At 44.0% G+C, this 21,151-nt stretch overlaps 1 long non-coding RNA gene across 1 annotated transcript; it reads right to left on the bottom strand.

Moving 5' to 3' along the window:
• On the bottom strand, positions 440 to 19,696 carry LOC110256729. Its single transcript, XR_002338638.1, has 2 exons — positions 19,501 to 19,696; positions 440 to 946 (listed from the first exon to the last, which is right to left on the bottom strand). It is a non-coding gene; the product is annotated as an uncharacterized LOC110256729 (long non-coding RNA).

Below are 21,151 nucleotides of genomic sequence, written 5' to 3' on the forward strand. Positions count from 1 at the left end.
GTTATTGTAAACTGCTGTGAACATTAGGGTGCCTGGATTTTTTTCAAATTAAGAGTTTTCTCTGGATATATGCCCATGAGAGGGAGTGCTGGATCATATGGTAATCCTATTTTTTAAAATTAAATTCTAAATTTAGTTCTATTTTTATGGAACCTCCACCCTGTTTTCCATAGTGGCTGCACCAATTTACATTCCCACCCACAGTGCAGTCAGGTTCCCTTTTCTCTACATCCTCTCCAGCATGTATTACTTGGAGGCTTTTTGATGAGAGCCATTCTGACTGGTGTGAGGTGTTCCGCAGTTTTAAACCTATGAGGAAGAACCATTCCGCAGACTTGGAAACTTATCCAAGTACATGTCGGAGCACACAAACCAATACCTACAGCACACACCACACACACAAAGAGCCTCAGCCAAGTATCAGGAGAAATATCAGGTATCAGGTGCCAATCTTTCTCTTTTTATTTCAAGGCCACCTGGCCCATGTCACAAGGCGGGACGCAGGTCTGGAGAGAATTCACACCCCCGTTCTGCCAGACATGGGATGTGTCTCATTAGCTGCCTGAGAGCCAGCAAGTGGCATTTGGAGGATGCTGCAAGGAGCATGCTAACACACTTTTAAACAGAAGCCTTTGTAGGGGACGTCGGGAGACAGATAAAAAGACTGGATTGTCATCAGCGGTCTTAACAGGCAGATCACAGATCTGACAAATGTGCCGAAGATAAACGTGCAGTGCTCTGGTCCTGTGGGGGGTGTGGGGAGGGATTAATAAATCAGGGACCAAAATTCTGGAAACGACGGGCCACTCTCCATCAGAAGGATGACGGTTCCTCCTTGATGATCGGCCTCCCTTTCTTGTAACTTTCTGCCACGGCATCTTTTTTTAAAACTTGGATCGATTTCCATCTTGACAGCTGCCTTTAGAGTTCTCTTTTTAGTCTGACCCTGTTTTACAGAAAAAGATAGTTCTCTTTTCATTTCTACTCCTTTAATGTAATCTGCTTGAAGTATTGTGTTAGTTTCATCCATGGTGGGTTCAGGAAAAAAAAAAAAAAACAACAACAACAAAAAAACCCTCCACTTTGGGGCAATTATAGAGCATTTCCCATTCTTCAAGGATTCAGCCCCTCGCTATACCAGGGAAAAAGTGTTATTTATTCAGATAACCCAGTCCCCATAAATCCATGAGAGCAAATTACTGTCATATCACTTTAGAGGGAAGAAAATGAAAAATCCAGAATTCTCAGATGATGATGTTTGATTTTTATCTTTCCTTTTATGGCAGCACCAGAAGCATATCAAATTTCTAGGCCAGGGATCAAATCTGAGCCACATCTGCAACCTAGACCACAGCGGGAATGCCTATGTTTGAATTTTCACCCAATGCTCAGTAGCTGATCAATATCAGCTCAAACTGAGAAAATGTAAGGCCTTTCCAAAAAAAATTTTACCTCCAAAAGGAAAAAAATAAATTCAGGTCCTAGTAGAAAAAAATATATGGATTTTATTGAGAAAGATAAATCAGGTGAAGAGTTACTTATTTTAGCTAAAGACATTTCCAGAATTCTCTCTCGGAAGGCAAGAGAGTGGATAGAGTGAGAAAGGGAGAATATGCACCATAAATCAGAATAATTGCATTATTTCACTATCTCGTTGGCTCAGTTTTCTCCTGACAAAAATTTTAAGTTAGGAGGAGGTCCTTTTTTGGCATTTAAAACCTTTCATAACACACTCAGCCACTTCTAAATCAGAGTCAAATATATATCATTCTCAAAAGAAGGCTAGGAATTCAGGTTTGATTCAAAACTCAATGGGCAGTCAGCAGTTCAGATCATTAGGACATAAATTATCATTGTGTGGGGTTGAGGAGGGGCTGGTTCTAGCAGAGAAGGTAGTAAATCGAAGGAAAATAATGGTTTCTTGAATCTGATTGTAAGCTGGCATCCTCTTTTGAAATAATACTCAACATTCTATGACATTCCTGTCGTGGCTCAAGGGAAACGAATCCGACTAGTATCCATAAGGATGAGCGTTCCATCCCCCGCCACACTCAGTGGGTCAGGGATCCAGTGTTGCTGTGAGCTGTGGTGTAAGTCGCAGATATGGCTGGGATCTGGCATTGCTGTGGCTGTGGCATAGGCCAGCATCTGTAGCTCCAATTCTACCCCTAGCCTGGGAACTTTCATATACTACAGGAGTGGCCAAGAAAAGAAAAGAAAAGAAAAGAAAAGAAAAGAAAAGAAAAGATAAGAAATATACTCAGCATTGTATAGACGGTTAAGTTTCCATATACCAAAAAGTATAAATTTAGGTGAAGAGGAAGATTAAATTGTATTATGTTCCAGACAAATCATTTCCAAGTCTTAAAACGGCACATGTAATTAGACTGAATTCTCAGTTTCTTTCTAACCAAGAGGGGCTCTCTTTATGAGAGTCAAGCTTTCAACAGCAGGGGATCCTGAGAAGTTAGCATCTCAACTGGCATCCAGGCCTGGGCATTAAGCTATCAATTTTTATAACTATTTTCCAACACTATTCCATTTCTTTTACTTTTTGAAAAACTAAACAGGCTCGTTTCCTCATATTGTTGAATTTCACTTTTATTACCACTCTCTCCAAATCTTAACTCAAATGCCTTGTGGTTGAAAGACAACCTAGGCAGATAGATGGCGTATTGACATCACCAATGTAAAAACCAGACATCACCAATGTAAAAACCAGACATCACCAATGTAAAAACCAGAGCTCAAAAACCAGCACCTCAAGGTGCTGAAAGCAATATTGGATAAAGTTTAATTAATGATGTACATGATACCATAATGCTCTGGAGACATTTAACTTCCAACCATCTGTTTTGCAAAGAAAAAAAAAATTTCTTTTCATCATCACAAAGGAAGGCATAGGGAGAATTAAGATGCTTCTTCAATCTTTCTTCTTGGTCCAACATCTATTTTAAAACTATGCAGTTTAGGGAGTTCCTGTCGTGGCTCAGCAGAAACGAATCCGACTAGCATACATGAGGACGCAGTGTGGATCTCTGGCCTCGCTCAGTGGGTTAAAGATCCGGCACTGCCGTGAGCTGGGGTGTAGGTCACAGACGTGGCTGGGATCCCGTGTTGCTGTGGGTCTAGTGTAGGCCGGGAGCTGCAGCTCAGATTGGACCCCTAACCTGGGAACCTCCATATGCCAAGGGTGCGGCCCTAAAAAAAAAAGCCAAAAAAAAAAAAAAAAAAGGGATGCACACTACTAATTATAAAGTAGATAAACAACAAGAATGACTCTATAGCACAGGGAACTATACTAAATACTTTGTAATAAACTATAAGGGCAAAGAATCTGAAAAAGAATCTATCTACCTATTTATAGAGATATCTATATCTACCTATTTATATAGCTATCTGTATCTATACATATCTGTATCTAGACATAGATATATATTGGAATCAACTTGCCCTATGCTTGAAACTAATGCAACTCTCTAAATAAATCAACTAGACTTTGATTTTTTTTAAAAAAGGGCTAGCATTTATAAATCATTAGCTATAGATCAAACATTGTGCTTGGTGTTCCGTATACTTATTCAATGAACTTTTTTCCATACATGTTAGACGGCTGTGGAGGACCTCTCTCCAGCATCTCCATGGACACCCCCCCATTCCTTTTGCTTAAAACACTGTGATAGATTGTGTCATTAGCCTCAGTTCTCATGGGATGCTGTTGTTTCATCCCACTAAAAGGTCCTTTTGACTTGAGAGTTCTGTTTTTTCTTTTTTGGCAGCCCCAAGTTATATGGAATTCTGGGTGGGGATCAGATCCAATCTGCAGTTGTGACCTACACCACAGCTATGGCAACGCTGGCTCCTTTCATCTTCTGTTCCTAACTGGGGATCGAACCTGCATCCTGGCATTGCAGAGATGCCCACCAATCTGTTGAGCCATAGTAGGAACTCCCTGACTTGGAGTTCAATCACAACAGAAAGAGAAGTGTTAGCATTCCAAGTCTGAGCCTCAGACTGAAAAGGTAATGGGTTCTAACTGCCCCCGGGCTTCTGCTGTCTCCTTGAAAAGGACATGGGGACAGGGCTCACCTGTTCATGCCAGAAGGACACATACAAGGCACACTTGGAGGAAAGTCATCCCTAGCCAGAGCACAGACTGCACCAGTGGGGCTCACCCAAAACAGAGATGTTTGAGGGATAATAAATTAATAATTTTACTTTTTTTTTTAGTTTGAAATAGTTACAAAATAATAGAACTACTTTAAGTCTAATATAAGGAACTATTTCCCCCCTGAACTAAATGAGAGCAAACTGCCAATCTAATTCTTCTTCTTCTTCTTTTTTGTCTTTTTAGGGCCTCACTTGCAGCATGTGGAGGTTTCCAGGCTAGGGGTCTAATTGGAGCTGTAGCCTCTGGCTATGCCACAGCCACAGCAACGCCGGATCCTTGACCCACTGAGCAAGGCCAGGATGGAACTCGCAACCTCATGGGTCCTAATCAGATTCTTTTCTGCTGTGCCACAATGGGAACTCCCTCAATCTAATTCTTGACCACTTTGAATCATTTAAGTCTGCATTTCAGACAAGAACGAAACTACGAACCCTCAGCACAGCCATAAACATCAAGAAATCCACACTAGTATGTTACTAATATTTAATAATCAAACCTCATTCAACTTTCACCAAATGTCCCACACCCTTTATAGCAAAGAGTCCAAGACTGCATTATGGGCTGTTGACAGGAGTCTTCCAAATGTTCTTTTTCTGAGACAAAAGACCAGTACTCTGAAAACTATAAGACACTGATGAAAGAAATCAAAGATGACACAAATAGATGGAAAGACATACCATGCTCGGTGCTCGGGGACTGGAAGAGTTAATATTATCAAAATGACTATACTATCTAAGGCAATCTACAGATTCAATGCAATTCCTATCAAATTACCAAGGTCATTTTTCACAGAACTCAAACAAAATATTTTAAAGTTTGTTTGGAAGCACAAAAGACCCAGAATAGCCAAAGACATTCTGAAAAAGAAAAATGGAGCTGGAGGAATCAGGCTCCCAGACTTCAGACTATACTACAAAGCAGCAATCATCAAAACCATATGGTACTTGCACAAAGACAGAAATATAGATCAGCGGAACAGGATAGAAAGCCCAGAATTAAACCCATGCACCTATAGCCAACTAATCTATGACAAAGGAGGCAAGACCATACAAAGGAGAAAAGACAGCCTGTTCAATAAGTGGTGCTGGGAAAACAGGACAGCCACATGGAAAAGAATGAAATTAGAACACTCCCTAACACCATACACAAAAATAAACTCAAAATGGATTAAAGACCTAGATATAAGACCAGACACTATCAAACTCTTAGAGGAAAACATAGGCCAAGCACTCTCTGACATAAAGGACAGCAACATCTTCTCAGATCCACCTCTTACTGACAATAAAAGCAAAATAAACAAATGGGACCTAATGAAATTTAAAAGTTTCTGCACAGCAAAGGAAACCCTAAACAACACAAAAAGACAACCCACAGAATGGGATAAAATCTTTGCAAGTGAATCAACTGACAAGGGATTAATCTCCAAAATTTATAAACACCTTCTGCAGCTCCATACCAAAAAAACAAACAACCCCATCAAAAAATGGGCAGAATATCTAAACAGACAGTTCTCCAAAGAAGACATACAGATGGCCAAAAAAACACATAAAAAGATGTTCAACATCACTCATTATTAGAGAAATGCAAATCAAAACCACAATGGCCAGAATGGCCATCATCAAAAACTCTACAAACAATAAGTGCTGGAGAGGGTGTGGAGAAAAAGGAACCCTAGTGCACTGTTGGTGGGATTGTAAATAGGTGCAACCACTGTGGAAAACAGTATGGAGATTCCTCAGAAAACTAAACATAGAACTACCATTTGATCCAGTAATCCCACTCCTGGGCACCTATCCAGAGAAAACCATGACTCGCAAAGACACATGTACTCCAATGTTCACTGCAGCACTATTTTCAATAGCCAAGACATGGAAACAACCTAAATGCCCACCAACAGAGGAGTGGATCAAGAAGATGTGGTGCATTTACACAATGGACTATTACTCAGCCATTAAAAGGAACAAAATACCAGCATTTTTAGCAACATGGATGGACCTAGAAATTATCATGCTAAGTGAAGCCAGCCATGAAATGAGACACCAACATCGAATGCTTTCACTGACATGTGGAATCTGAAAAAAGGACAGACGGAACTTCTTTGCAGAACAGATGCTGCATCACAGACACTGAAAAACTTGCCGTCTCTGGAAGAGACAGTTTGGGGGGTTGGGGGATGTGCTTGGGTTACGGGATAGAAATCCTGTGAAATTGGATTGTTATGATCATTATACAACTGCAGATGTGATAAATTCATTTGAGTTATAAAAACAAACACACACACAAACAAACAAAAAACAAATAAACAAATGTTCTCTTTCTGAAGTTCCTTAATGACTAGCAGGTTAAGGATCCAGCTTCATCACTGCTCTGGCTCAGGTGGTTGCTGTGGCCAGGGTTCGATCCCTGGCCTGGGAACTTCCACATGCCACAGGTGTGGCCAACAAAAAGTTCTCTCTACCAGAGTTGCTAAGCTGGAAGGCAAAGGCATAGATGTTGATGGTTGTATCTGTCAAAACATGGGGAAGACTTGGTGAGAAAGAATCTGGCACAGAGATCAGCAGAGCTGAGATAGAAAGGAGGAGACACCTAAGGACATTTCCTGAACATCTGGATCCTAAGATGCCCATGTACCCAACTCAAGAGCAGCTTCTTCCATGAATCTCAGAGCAGTTTCCTCTGGGATGGACCTGGGAAGAAAAATATTCTCTTCTCTTCAGGAGTCTGATTTTCACTGCTTGGCATTTTATCAAGAAGCCATTCTCCAGCTATCTTGATCTGGCCTATCTATTTATTTACTTATCAGTCTAAGTTTACAAACCTAGCTCAGCCTAGGAGGTAGTAACTTCACTTTCTAGTGCCTCCGTTTACTCATCCATCAAGTGGGTGCTGGAAGGACTGAATTTTCCCAACCTACCCTAAACGTCCCTTGAAGTTACATGTTTTATGGAACATGGCAGGATCCCCATGTAATTACCTAGTATTATTATCCCTAATACTCTTGAGGTCCTCCAAGAAAACCAAAGGCTCCTAGAGCCCCGCCTTGCAGGCAGACTAGAAAAAAAAGAGGAAAATCCAGCTTCCAAATATTCCGATATTTACTGTAAATTAAAGATAATCAAAGCAGACATTTCCGAAAGAAAAGGCAAAATGTGAACTTTAATTATCTAGAAGGACAGTCTCCTGTGACTTATTCATTCCGTGTTGCTAGAGGGAGTTGTTTTATGATTAACTCTGTTTTCCATTAAAACAAAAGTATTAGTCTGTGGAGGGATCATTAAGCTAGTCATTTAATACTTTTGATGCACATAACAGAAATAAATAAGTGTGTTAGGTCATATTCCCTTCAGTCACCCCATTACAAAATTACATTTGTTTAAGTTAATTAAGCTTATTTAATTTTTGTTGCATTTTAATAAGTTCATTTATAAGAAAGTAACTTAAGGGGACAGTATATTTCATGGATTGAAAGGAGAAAAACAAAAGGCTTCCAAATTAGAATCGATAGTGAGGCAACCTTCAGCAAATTCTGATGAAATTCAGCATCTTATTATTTTTTAATTGCTCGGTATTATGACTAATCCCAAGGATGAGGATTCAGATTATTGCGATTCACAGGCCATGTCTTCCAAAGCCACAAAATGATGCTTCAATTCACCACTGCCTGCTCTTCCTTTTCCACGTTCAATAATGATTCGTCAGCCCTTGCGTGGAATAAACTCCTCCAGGGTCTCCTAACATCCTCCTTCCTGTGGAAGAGAGGAGGTCCATAATGCCACAAAACCTAGGTCTCTCCTGGTATATACATTACGTCTTAGTTTAATCTGAGCCCAGCACAGAACAAGAAGATGGTAGGGTTCCCTGATGTCATGTTATGGCATGTTGGGTCTTACAGTGTAATGATGTGATGTGGTCTATCTGTAAGGGTTAGAATATCAGAAGGGCTTTGTTTTGACAGAGCTAATGCTGGTTTTTGTCCATGAGACGGCAGCCTAAAAGAGCGATCCAAAATCTATTCCAGCTCATTCTCCAACTGTGAACAGGCTGAGAAGAGACAGGTATGGTCTCTGGATTATCACTCTCACTCAGCCGCTGGCCAGTCCACACAGCTCAGCCTCAGCCATCGGGCATAAGACTGAGATAATATTGATTTGTTTAATCTGCAAGAATTTATTGAGCACCAAATATGCCAAGCATGTATCTAAACACTGATGATCCTGCCAGGAGAAAAATGAGGCTTCGATGATCAGAATGCTTTTTTAAATATTTTAGCCCACAATCAATTAAATATACATGTCAAACAAGAATACATGCAGAAGCCAAAAAGGCTGGATAAGGAAATAGAGAGTGAAGAAAAGAGATGTTGTTTTATATTTGCCTTTTTTTTTTTTTTTTTTTCTTTTTCGAGAGCCTTGCCCGAGGCACATGGAGGTTTCCAGGCTATGGGTCGAATCGGAGCTGCAGCCACCAGCCTACACCATAGGCACAGCTACTGCAACGCCAGATCAGAGCCGGGTCTGCAAGCTGGATCCCTGAGCGAGGCCAGGGATCGAACCTGTGTCCTCATGGATACTAGTTAGATTCATTTACATTGAGCCAAGATGGGAACTCCCAGAGTTATTATTTTAAATCGGGTGTTCAAGGAAAGTTTAACTGAAAAGGTGCCTTCCCCCCCCCCGCCGCCCTTTTTTTTTTCTTTTGTCTTTTTAAGGCCACAACCACAGCATACAGATGGAAGTTCCCAGGCTAGGAACTTCCTGGCTAGGAGTTAAATTGGAGCTGTAGCTGCTGGCCTGCACCAAAGCCACAGCAACATGGGATCTGAGACGTGTCCTCAACCTACAACACAGCTCAGCAGCAATGCGGATCCTTAACCCACTGAGCAGGCCAGGGATCCAACCTGCATCCTCATGGATACTAGTCGGGTTCATTACTGCTGAGCCACGGCAGGAACTCCTGGAAAGATGCCTTTTAAATTGACAACCAAGGATGAGGATGATGAAGAGAATCGACAATAACTGACAATAACTGCGGGGTTCCTTTGTTGGTATTACAGCCATGACTTGACACGCATCACTTAATTCTTACAATCCTGCAAAGGAGATTCCTTTATTACCTCCTATTTTATGGGGAATGCAAAAGTTGAATTGTCTTTTTCACAAGGTCACCCCCATCAGTACTGGCTGCTGTGTTGCTGAAGCACTTTTTTTTCTCTTTTTTTTTAATGGAAATATAGATGATTTACAATGTTGCATTAGTTTCTGGTGTACAACAAAGTAAAATTCAGGATAATCCATCCTCAAGGGTCTAACCTTCAAGGATATAACACTTTTCCATTCATACAATGATAAAAAGATGCAGAACAGAGTTCCCGTCCTGGCTCAGTGGTTAATGAATCCCACCAGGAACCATGAGGTTGCCGGTTCGATCCCTGCCTTGTTCAGTGGGTTAAGAATCCGGCATTGCCATGATCTGTGGTGCAATTTGCAGACTCGGCTCGGATCTGGCGTTGCTGTTGCTGTGGCATAGGCCAGCGGCTACAGCTCCAATTAGACCCCTAGCCTGGGAACCTACATGTGCCACAGGAGCGGCCCTAAAAAATTAAAAAGAGAAAAAGACCAAAAAAAAAAAAGTTGCAGAACAGAGAATAACATTTGTCTTACTGGAGGTTTACAGAATCATTGTGACCTGACCTATGTGGAACAGCTGCAAGAGCAAAGGACTTCAGCACCAAAAAGTCTGCAACATCCAACAACGCCCCTCCCTTACCTTGCCTTTAAAAATGTTTTGCTAAAACCCTTCGGGAAGTTCAGGGTTTTATGGGCACAAGCCACTGGTCTCCTTGAGTGTCCTGCAACAAGCTTGTTCTACTCTAAATTGACTGTTTTCAGTAGTGTTGGGCAAACTTGCGCTGGGTAACAATTCTGACATCCAGTGCAAGGTCTCAAATGTAAGACCCCTTGCTATTGGTGGATTCAGCTTTCCAGACTCCTAGTGAAAACACTGCTAATACTCAGATGTTTCCCTATGGATATTAACCTGAATGCTGATGCTTTGGAGAGGAACTAACACTGGAAGGGCCATGACTGTTTTCCTGTTTTCTTTTCTTTGCACAGACAAGCCTCCTCACCCAGGAAGGCTTACTGTGGACTTTCCTGAAGCACACACATTTCACTTCCAGAAGGAAATCTGGAAATGTTTTTCTTCCACAGATGACATGAGCAATTTAGAAAATAATTTGAAACATAAAGGCATTTCACAGTAATGCCAATAAGATTGAGCAAATCTCATTAATGTAAGATATACTTGCTTGGAAATTACCCCAATCCTATTTCACAGTGAAACTATTGTAATTAAGTCACAGTGTGTCTGTGTTGTTTAGGAAAATAAGCAATTACACGGTGCCCTTGAGACCTACTGCTAATTGGGTGCATTGAGCTTACACTCTGGCAGTCTTGTCTGGAACTAAATCTGATAACCTGATGTCTGGGACCCTGCTTGGGGCAACGGACTGCCTCATGCAAAAGCATTATTAGTGTCTCAGCAACACTGCCTGGTCAACTGCAGGTCACGCAGCAAACTGACCCCAGAGACTCATATTGTCTTGGATTATGAGACACAAGGGTATTCATTCAACAGACAGTGACTGAAGAACTCCCTGAATCCCAGGCCTGTGAGGAACATGGGCCACAGTGTGGAGCGTGCTGCGTAAGAGTGTTACAAAAAAATCCCAAATTTGGAATTCTCGACGTGGCTCAGTGGAAACGAATCTCACTAGTATCCATGAGGATGCAGGTTAGATCCCTGACCTCTCTCAGTGGGTTAAGGATCTGGCGTTGCCGAGGAAGATTGCAGATGTGGCTCGGATCTGACATTGCCGTGGCTGTTGTGTAGACCAGTGGCTACAGCTCCAATTCAACCCCTTGCCTGGGAACTTCCACATGCTGCGGGTGCAGCCCTAAAAAGCAAAAAAAAAATCCAAACTTTCACTCGCATATTCAAAGCAGATGTGGCACACACAAAGCAAGTGTATTAAAGAATCTAGAGAGCTAATGTACAGCAGGAAAACTATAGTTAACACTCTATTTTAACACTTAAAATTTACTAACAGAAAAATTCAGATGCTCTCATCACACACACCAAAAAATAGTAACGATATGAGGAGGTGATATGTGTGCCTGATATAAAATTATGTAAGTAATCTTTTTACTATATATCTATATCTATCAATAGATAGATAATCGCCAAGTCGCACACTTTAAACATATATACAATTTTTATTTTTTAAAAAAGAGGAGGAGTTCCTGCTGGGGCACAGTGGGTTGAGAATCCAACTGTGGCGGCTCGAGTCACCGCAGAGGTGTGGGTTCAATCCCTGGCCTGGTGTAGTGGGTTAAAGGATCCTGTATTGCTGCAGGTGCGGTGTAGGTTGACACTATGGCTCAGATTCAATCCCTAGCCCAGGGAACTTCCACATACTATGGGTATGGCCATAAAATTAAAAAAAAAAGGATGAAAGTTGTAATAAGGCAGAACAGATCTGACTCCATGTAGGATCTGTTCTTAATTTTTGTATTCTATTGCTTTTGCTACAAGTTAAGATGTTGCCTACAGCTTGAAATATACAAGACAGCCCATTCTCAGGGCTCTGACCTTCAAGGGTATGGTATAACACTTTTCCATTCATACAGAGATAAAAACTTGCAGAACAAGAGAGTAACACTTGTTTTGTTGGAGGTTTGTAGGAACATCCTGACCTGACCTAGATGGACAAAGACTTCCTGCCTAAGAAGTTTGCAACAACCAATCTCTGACTTCCTACCTTGCCTTTAAAAAAATGCCTTGCTGAAAACCCTTAAGGGGGTTTAGGGTTTGCGGGGCATAAACCACCCATCTCCTTGCATGGCTCTGCAATAAACCTTTTTCTGCTTCAAACTCCTATGTTTCAGTTTGTTTGGCCTCACTGTGCATCAGGCACACAAACTTGCACTTGGTAACAAGGATCTAAAAGACAGTCAACCTGTTGAACCTGTCAAAAAAAAAAAAAAAAAGTTCACACTCAAACCGACACCACCAGCTCTGGTCTCACTTCTCTCCAAGGCTTTCCGAGGTCTTCTGTCCAAGGCTTTCTGAGGTCTTATGTCCCAGTGGAGAGGATCCTTGGGTGCAAAAGAAGTTCAGCTTGTTTCTGGTTGATATGATTGACCATTAAAATCAGGATAACTGGAGTTCCTGTCGTGGCTCAGCAGTCAGCAAACCAAACTAGCATCCATGAGGACTTAGGTTTGATCCCTGGCCTCACTCAGTGGGTTAAGGATCTGGCGTTGCCTTGAGCTGTGGTGTAGGTCGCAGACGTGGCTCAGATCCTGCATTGCTGTGGCTCTGGAGTAGGCCGGTGGCTGTATCTCCGATTGGACCCTTAGCCTGGGAACCTCCATATGCCATGGGTGTGGCCCTAAAAAGACAGTAAAATAAAATAAAATTGGGATTGCCTTTCGATGAATGGGTATTAAGAGTTTTTATCAGTGACCAAAGGGGAAAGAGGTGAATAGGCTTATCTTCACCATCCCTTCTAATTATACTCCTCCAGATGTTTTAGGCAGGTTTTGGCTGAAAAATCTTCTTTTTTCAGCAAGGAAAAGTTGAGATTTCCGTGTCTTTGCCTACATGCAACCAGATCTTTCTCTTATTAGTTTTCCTATGAATTCACAGTCATGGAACGACTAGTCATCCCAATTAAGTACATACATAGGAAACTGATTTCATACATAGGAAATCAGAAATGTGAAAAGGGCTCAGATGGAAGAAAGGGATCTCTATAAGCAATCAAGAGAGTCCTCGTCTTAAAGAAGTAGGAGGAAATGGGTTCACAAATGCCCATAATATCTATTCCTGTTATGACAACAGTATAGTAACTCAGACTATGATCTCAGTTCTCTTGTCAGCCTCATGGTCAATGGCAGATTATGAATGTGCATATTATTTGGTCCATGTGGATTCCCCGTCATGGGAGTTAATGAACTGCCCCTGTGTATTAAGCCCATTTTAATTGGGTTCTTATCATTATCAGTCTAAAATATTACATAATAGAGTTCCCAATGCTCTAGTGCAACAGGATCAGCAGCATCTCTGCAGTGCCAGGACACACATTTGATCCCCAGCCCTGGCACAGTGGGTTAAAGGATCCAGCACTGCCACAGTTGTGGCATAGGTTGCAACCGCACCTCGAATCTGATCCCTGGCCTCAGAACTCCATATGCCTTGGAGTGTTCAAAAATATATATATATATGTATATATATATATTAATAAAGCTAAAGAATGTTTGGAGGCAATATATAAACTGTTTCTAAAAACTCTGTATACATAGTGAAGTGTAAAATACTGAAGAGAAGGTAGAGATCAATGGCGTGTATCAGTTAGCTGCTGCTGAATAACAAATCACCCCCCCAACAAGCTGGCATAAATAATAAACATCTATTATGATGTTCACTAGTCTTCATATTAGCTAGAGTGGCTCTTCAGACAATAGCTGTGCATCCATGGGTCAGCTGAAGATGCACATGTATTTTGACTCAGTAATTTCATTCCTAGGATACTCGGGTATAGACAAGGAAACAGGTACAACACTGTTCATTTAAGGAACAACCTCACTGCCAAGGTATCTGAGTGCATCTAGGCCCCATGGAAGGAGTCTGTTGGCTGACTCCCATTCCCTTTGGCTTGGCATTAGCTGTTAGAACACTTGCGAATTTGCTCTTTTTTCTAATCTCTTCTTTCCTCCTTTACAATCACGTGGCTTTCAAATTCATTTACTCAGGTTGCCTCACAAGGAGTGTTCATTACAATATAATTTTAAATCAAGACTTTTTCTGTCTTTCTAACCCAATGCATTGGGGTTTTGCATTTAACAGCTTTTAAAGTTCTTATCACAGTATTTCAGGCAGTTTGTATGTTACATTCTATTAAAACGATTCCACCCAAGGTTGTCACAATTCAGAGATTACAGCTTCAGAGGGATGTTTTGTTAGGAATATTTTCATATACTCACTCTGACAGACACATCCCGTGAGCCTGCATTTAACATCTCATCTGATAGCATAATTCAACAAAAAGGAAAAAATAAGCAATATTTATTAATATTATGGAATAGATTTTACAGGGATATTAGGTAAGCACACACAGTCATCCCAAGGCAAACATTTCTGCATTTCTGGCAGCACAAGCAAGGACAAAGAGGAAAAGGGGAGGAAAGGAGAAAGGGGTATGAAATATGAGAACTTCTGCTAATTATGTAACTCTGATTATACATTTACTTTTTCTTGTGCAATCTTTCTTATCTCTACTAAAAAGAATGCAACATTTATTCTCACAGAAGGAATAAACACCATCTGTGTTGTTCTTGGAGTTTGAAAACATCACCACTTGATCAAATAGTTTAAGAAAATACATGCTCTATGCAAAATCCACAGATACCACTTTTTTGTACCCGGACAGAATTTTCTGAGCGTGTAGAGTTAGAAAATCACATTTGGACTTCTCAGGTCCAATATCTGGATCGGTAAGGCTATAGCAACAGCCTGGCCACCTCTTGTTTCTGCCCTGCCAGCATTTTCCCAACTAGGACCCCTCTGCTGTCCACTGACAGCCTCCTCTCTCCCCACTTGCAGAGCTGCTACAGAGATTGGTTCTGGATGTATCCATAATCCAAGCCAAGAGGCAGCCCCAGGACTGGTGCTGGACCCGATGGGGCAGAGCAGGGTTCTCCCTTCTGAAACAACCCAGCCAACAGAAAGGATGCTGGGATCTGCTGGTGGTCAACTTGCCACCAGGAGGAAAGAGCGTATTGGAGATGATGCCAGCCCGGAAGAAAGACAAGGAGACAGCTGCTATGGAAAGTGCATCCGGGATCCCCCACACCTGGTATTGCCACCCTGCGCACCGCCCCCCCAACTTCTCCACATGCACAAGGACTTTCTGCTTGGGCTTCACTGGTATAGTACCTAAGGGCATCAATCAGACTAAGCCCACTGATAAACACCCAAGTCCCCAAGCTGGGACACAAACACCCAGGGCTTTTGTGAAAAACAGAATCAAAGAGATATGAACTTTGGAGAGAGAGCATTATTGGCTACCTATCTAACAATCAATTCTTTCATCTTTGATAATAGGGCCTGCTCCCAATCACAGATCCTAAAAATGTCCAAGATCAACTTATTCAACTCCTCTGAATCCAGGACCCACTGTGGACCAGTGGAACCTAAAGACTAGTGGCAGCATTTGTGGAAAGGTTTTCTCTCCTGGCAAAGAGATATACACTAGAAGAAACATCCTTCTTCTGCCTTTGGTTACAGCTGAGTGAGTGTGTGATGGCTGGAAAAGCTGCCGCTACCTTGTGATCGTAAGGAAACATGTTGGAGAATGACAGCCAGTGTACCTGAGTATCATGGAGTGGGAAAACAAAAACACTTGGATGATGCTGGTGTGCTGCTGGATCAATAAACCATAGAACCAACCATCTCTGGACTTGTTATGGAATATAATCAACTCATCATTTCAGCTCTTTTGGAGTGGTATAATATTAATGGCAGCAACATCATCCTAAGTAATACAGAGATCTCGTGCCCTCTCCACGTATTTGCAACTGAGACTTGAGGAATGTTCATCAGAGACGTGCAGGTTTCCAAAAGCCCCATGGCATAACCAAGTCGCATAAGGAAATCCTCTCTCAGTCGATACGATGGAGTGTTGAGTTTAAGAATGAGATTGTTGAGTTTGGAATCACCTACGTTCCTGACTATCCTGAACAACTGCAATCTTAACTTCGAAGGTTTCAACCACTCAACGGCAGCCACATCTCCCTCCTTGATGAGATCTTCTAAAGCAGACAAAAAACAGTCCCAAGCCAGACCTGTTGGGATCAGCCCTCACTGTATTATTTCACTAGAAAAAGAAGTTCCAGCCAACCTCACCTACTCTCACTCACTCGCACCATTCACGAGTTCTTTCACTGGACAAGTATTCGCCAATACTTCTCTGTGCTTACATCGTACAAGTCAAATATTTCAAGGACTGAAGAGGAAAAAGAGAACTTTATAGCTGTCACAACTACACAGATCTGTTGTTGGAACAGGAAAGCCACCAGAGAAGATAAATAAATGAAAATGTGCAGCTGTGTTCTAAAACTTTATCTACAAAACAGATGATGGTCTGGCTTTGGCCCCTTGGTGTAGTTTTTGGTCTCCTGATCTAAGAAAAAGGAGGTCTCTGAGTGAGGCTGGGATCGAACCTGCATCCTCATGGATACTAGTCAGAGTCATTTCCGCTGAGCCATGACAGGAACTTCCAGGCAGCCCTGGTTTTGCTGCACTTTGCTGATATTTCGTTGTTCACAAATTGAAGGTTTGGTGGCAACCCCTTCATTGTCCAATGATGGTTAGCATATTTTTAGCAGTGAAGTTTGTTTGTTTGGGGCTATCTCATGCTATATGGGATCTCAGTTCCCAGACCAGGGACTGAACCCAAGACACAGAGGTGAATGCACCAAATCCTAACCACTAGACCACCAGAGAACTCCAATGAAGTACCATTTATTTATTTATTGTCTTTTGTCCTTTTAGGGTCAAACCTGCAGCATATGGAGGTTTCCAGGTTAGGGGTTGAGTCAGAGCTACAGCTGCCAGCCTACACCACAGCCACAGCAACGCCAGATCCAAGCCCCATCTGCAACTACACCACAGCTCACAGCAACGCCCGATCCTTAACCCACTGAGCAAGGCCAGGGGTCGAACCCACAACCTCATGGTTCCTAGTTGGATTCGTTTTGGCTGCACCACATCAGAACTTCCCCATTGAAGTGTCTTTTAAGAGATGCACCTTGTTTTCTTTAGACAGAATGCTATTGCAATATGCACACTGAAGTACACGGAATGATCAACCAAAGGGAACCTGCTATAGAGCGCAAGAATGCTACCCAATATCCTGGGATAATCTATCTGGGAAAAGAATCTGATACAAAATGGATGTGTGTCCATGTATAACTGAATCAGTTTGCTGTACAGCAGAAATTATCACAACCTTGGAAACCAACAATACTCAATAAAACTTTTAAAAAAAGAAAAAGAGAGAATGCTGCTGCACACCTAAAAGACTGCAGTACAGTGTAAACATAACTTTCCTACGCCCAGGAAAACCAGAAAAAAAAAATGTGGGATTCCCGTTCTCATGATACTTGTTATTGTGAGGGTCTGGAATTGAACCTGCAGTATCTCTAAGGTCTGCCTGGATTTAAATGGACTTTTTATTTCTTCCTCTCTCAGTTTGCTTTTTCTGAGCAGCCATGACCCAAGGTTCCAATGTCTCTTAAAGTTCACAAGCACTCGAGTCCTCCTGTGGCCGGGTTAAGGATCCTGCATTGTCACTGCAGTAGCTCCGGTGGCTGCTGTGGCCCACGTTCCATCCCTGGCCTGGGAACTTTCACATGCAGTGAGTGTGGTCAATAAACAAACTAATGAATAAATACTGGATGCAGGATCCTCCAAAACCCAAGGAGAGAAAGGCAAAGCAAGACCCTCCACCTTCCCCCAAAGATATTAATCCCACATCCTCACAGAGGGCTTCAAGGAATGAACACTTGCTCTGAGAATTATCCATTAAGCTACCCTGAACAAGTACCCAGGAGCTGTCGACACAGGCCACAGACAATAAGGATGGTGAGAAGTCCATCTTGGAGCCTGGGGCCTGCTCACAAGCTGCATAGCTGGGAGGAGGCCTCTCCCAGCTCCCATGTGAGATTGAGGCGACTGTGCCCAGGCCAGAGACGTCCCCAGAGCCCCGTCTAAGAACCTCTGCTTGTACTTCAAACCTTGTCATGTGGCCACACTGTCTGCTGGGAAATATTTTACCTTGGCACATCAGCCATGCGAGCAAAATCAGGATTTTGTAAGCAGTGGAGAGAATTAAAAAGACTGACAATAGGAAGAGCTGGTGAGGCTAAGTAACAACTTGAACTTCCCGGGAACCTGTGCTTCAAAGACAGCTGGATTTCCAAGGAATTCCAGCTGTGTGTGGTGACCAACTTTAAAATTTCACTTGGCAAGGCCCCTTCCAATGACTTTCTAGGCCAGCTTTAGGCAGAAAGGCTCACGGAAAAGGACATTGATTCTCACAATGCCAGCTCTTTTTGTGGCAGGGCTGGGGCATGTGGAAGTTGGAACCCATGACACAGCAGTGACCTGAGTCACAGCAGTGACAACACTGGATCCTTAACCAGCTGAGCCACCAGGCAACTCTAACTCACCATGCAGTGACCATGTGCGTTGAACCTCCAGGGCCCTGGGTCAGAGCCAGGACTTGCAGACCCCTCAACCAGGCACCTGCCTTACTCTCCCTGTTTTTGCACTTGACCGAAACCCCACACAGGTGCCTGTGTCCTGAATGGAATGGTGCCCTGGGCTGACTGCTCCGGGGGCTGAACCCTCCCCTGCATCCTAGGCGCCGAATCCACACGGCCACCCCACGTGCACGTGATCCAAATAGCAACAGTCCTAACACCAGCTGCCCTGCGAGTGGACGCTCCAGGCGCTGTGCCGTGTGTCCCTCCTCGCCACTGGACTGCAGTTCCTCCGTGGAGTCCAGTTCCAGAGACCCATAACCACCTCCCCCAGTACCAACCCCTGAGGGCCCCCAGTCTCCACCGTACCCCCAAACTGCTTTGATATCAATCTCAGGCGCCTCCGGGTGGTCCCAGATTTCTGGCCATAGACAAGCGCCTAGGGCGTTGCCTCCCTCCGTGGACCAAGATCGGCTTTTGGAACTCGAGTGTGGGAGGAAAAGGGGGACCAAAATCTGGGTTCCCGAGGAGCAGAGGAGTGGGATCCCACAGCTGTAAAGATGGGGCCGCAGAGATTCGCTCCATATTCCGTGCTGACTGGTTGACTGAGCCAGGAGCAGGACAGGGGTTAAGTATGAACGGGACCACACTCCTACCCCAGTACCGCAGTTTGACTAACCTGGGCCTAGGAAGTTGGGAAACAATCCAGAGAGCCTTCCCGTTGGCCACACCCCTCACTGACTCTGGGGCAGCACCTAGAGACCTGGAAGCCGCCAAGACTCCCGACCGCCCAAGACTCCCGACAGGTCCTGTGCATCCAGAGAGGTGGAGCCCCGTTACACCCTCCTCCCCCTCAAGGCGCTCCGGGACCGACCAGTCATCTCACCAGACCCCACGCACAGCTCCGAGTTCAGGCTCCCTCCGCCTGGAAGCACCCGGACATACAGAGTAAGTTTCCGGAGCCCCGAGTGCCACCGCAGCAGTCGCCTGACCCAGCCTTACCTCTGCCCAGTGGCGCCGGGCCAGCCCGGGACTGCGCCTCGGAGCGCGTACTGAGTCTCCCTGGCGTCACCTGCAGCCGAGTCACGAGTCCAGCCGTGTCTCCTAAGTCTGCGCAGGACCTCCGCCAGACCTCGCCTCGCAAGATGCCCTTTGGCAGCTGCTGGTGCCGCTCCAGGACCTCTGCTCCCAGGGCGGGTAGGCTTCGCGCGCTCTGGACCGGGCCGCCCCTGCCACGCCCTGACCACGCCCACCCAGCCCACTGGGGCTCCGCCCCCGGCTCTCCGGCCTCTCTTATCTCTCCTGCCTTTAGTTCCACTCCACCCCTGACTCTGGGTCCTCACCGCCTCTTGACTCCACTGCACTCACCTTCTCCCGCCCTGCTTCACCTCCGGCACCACTCCTTCCCGCTCCTTCCCGCCCCTGACCTTTGCCTCCGAGCCCCGCACCGCTGTCCCCGGCCTGGCCTCCGACAACCACCTAGTAGGTGGGGAGCCCCTGAGCGCAGGCGAGAAGGAGCATCCTTCCAGGGTCAGAGGTAAGGGTACCAAGCAAGAAGATGCGGAGGGGAGGACGCGGCGCTCCGGAAGGAAGCAATGCTCCTCAGAGAAACTTCTCTGGTCCCCTCTTTCCTTCGCGCTCTGGGTTGCAGGCCTAGAGTGTTCTGCTCAGATACCCAGGAACCCAGACCTGGAGATGGTCCTTCCACCCTTACGAGGCCCTGTGGGTGGTCAGCACGTCCCAGGCTCCAAGTTTCCGTCATGGGAGCAGAGAAACGTGAGAGGTGATAAGTCTTCTAACGCTTAACATGTAAAGATTTATAGTTGCATTTCCCCTCCAGATTCTGCTTGTTGTTGTTATTACCGTTACTGAGGCATAATTACATGCATTATATTAATTCGAAGTGTACAACACAATGATTTGGTATTTGTATATGTTGTGAATTGATCACTGCAATGTCTAGTTGACATCTGTCACCTGCAGAGATATGATTTGGTGTGTTTGAAGGCAGCTTTTAAGATTTACTGTCTTATAGTTGCATTTTTAAACAGGAAAAGTATACCTATTTCACACCAGAAACCATGAACAGGCATATCCTCAGAAAGGGACGGAGATGTAGGAACAGGAGAAATATTAGTTGGTTAATTCATGGACTTTCTGTGCTGTTTGATTTGTTTTCTTAGTATACTTGGAGTGTCTATTCAAGAGAATAAGCACACAAATTCAAACAAACAAACAAAACAGTAAGCCACTGCCGCCCTGACCCTGCTGTAGAAGTTTCCGTGGGTCAGGTGGGGAGACTGATGTGCCTCCTTCCAGTATCTTTTCTTTCTGATTTTCCCTGTGCTGCCCCCTCTCAGGATGTGGTCCCAGCTGCCACCCAGGTTGGATTTCCATGCTCAGTCCAGGGAGAGGCTGAGCCTTCAGGGAGCAGGATTCTGACCCCTTCTCTGATCGTAACTGGTAGAAGGGACAGATGGGAAGGCAGAAACCTGCAGGGAGAGGCTTAGACCCTACCTGCTGCAGCCTCCCCAGACATCTGCGGTCCCCTCAGCATCTCTGCTTCTCACCCACAGGGCTGAAGTTGCCCAGTTCCCATTGAGTTGGCTCAGCGGAGTATCAGAAAGGATGCCTGACTTTTTCATGTGTCACT

The sequence above is a fragment of the Sus scrofa genome, chromosome 14 (genome assembly GCF_000003025.6).
Source record: "Sus scrofa isolate TJ Tabasco breed Duroc chromosome 14, Sscrofa11.1, whole genome shotgun sequence".
NCBI classification, from domain to species: domain Eukaryota; kingdom Metazoa; phylum Chordata; class Mammalia; order Artiodactyla; family Suidae; genus Sus; species Sus scrofa.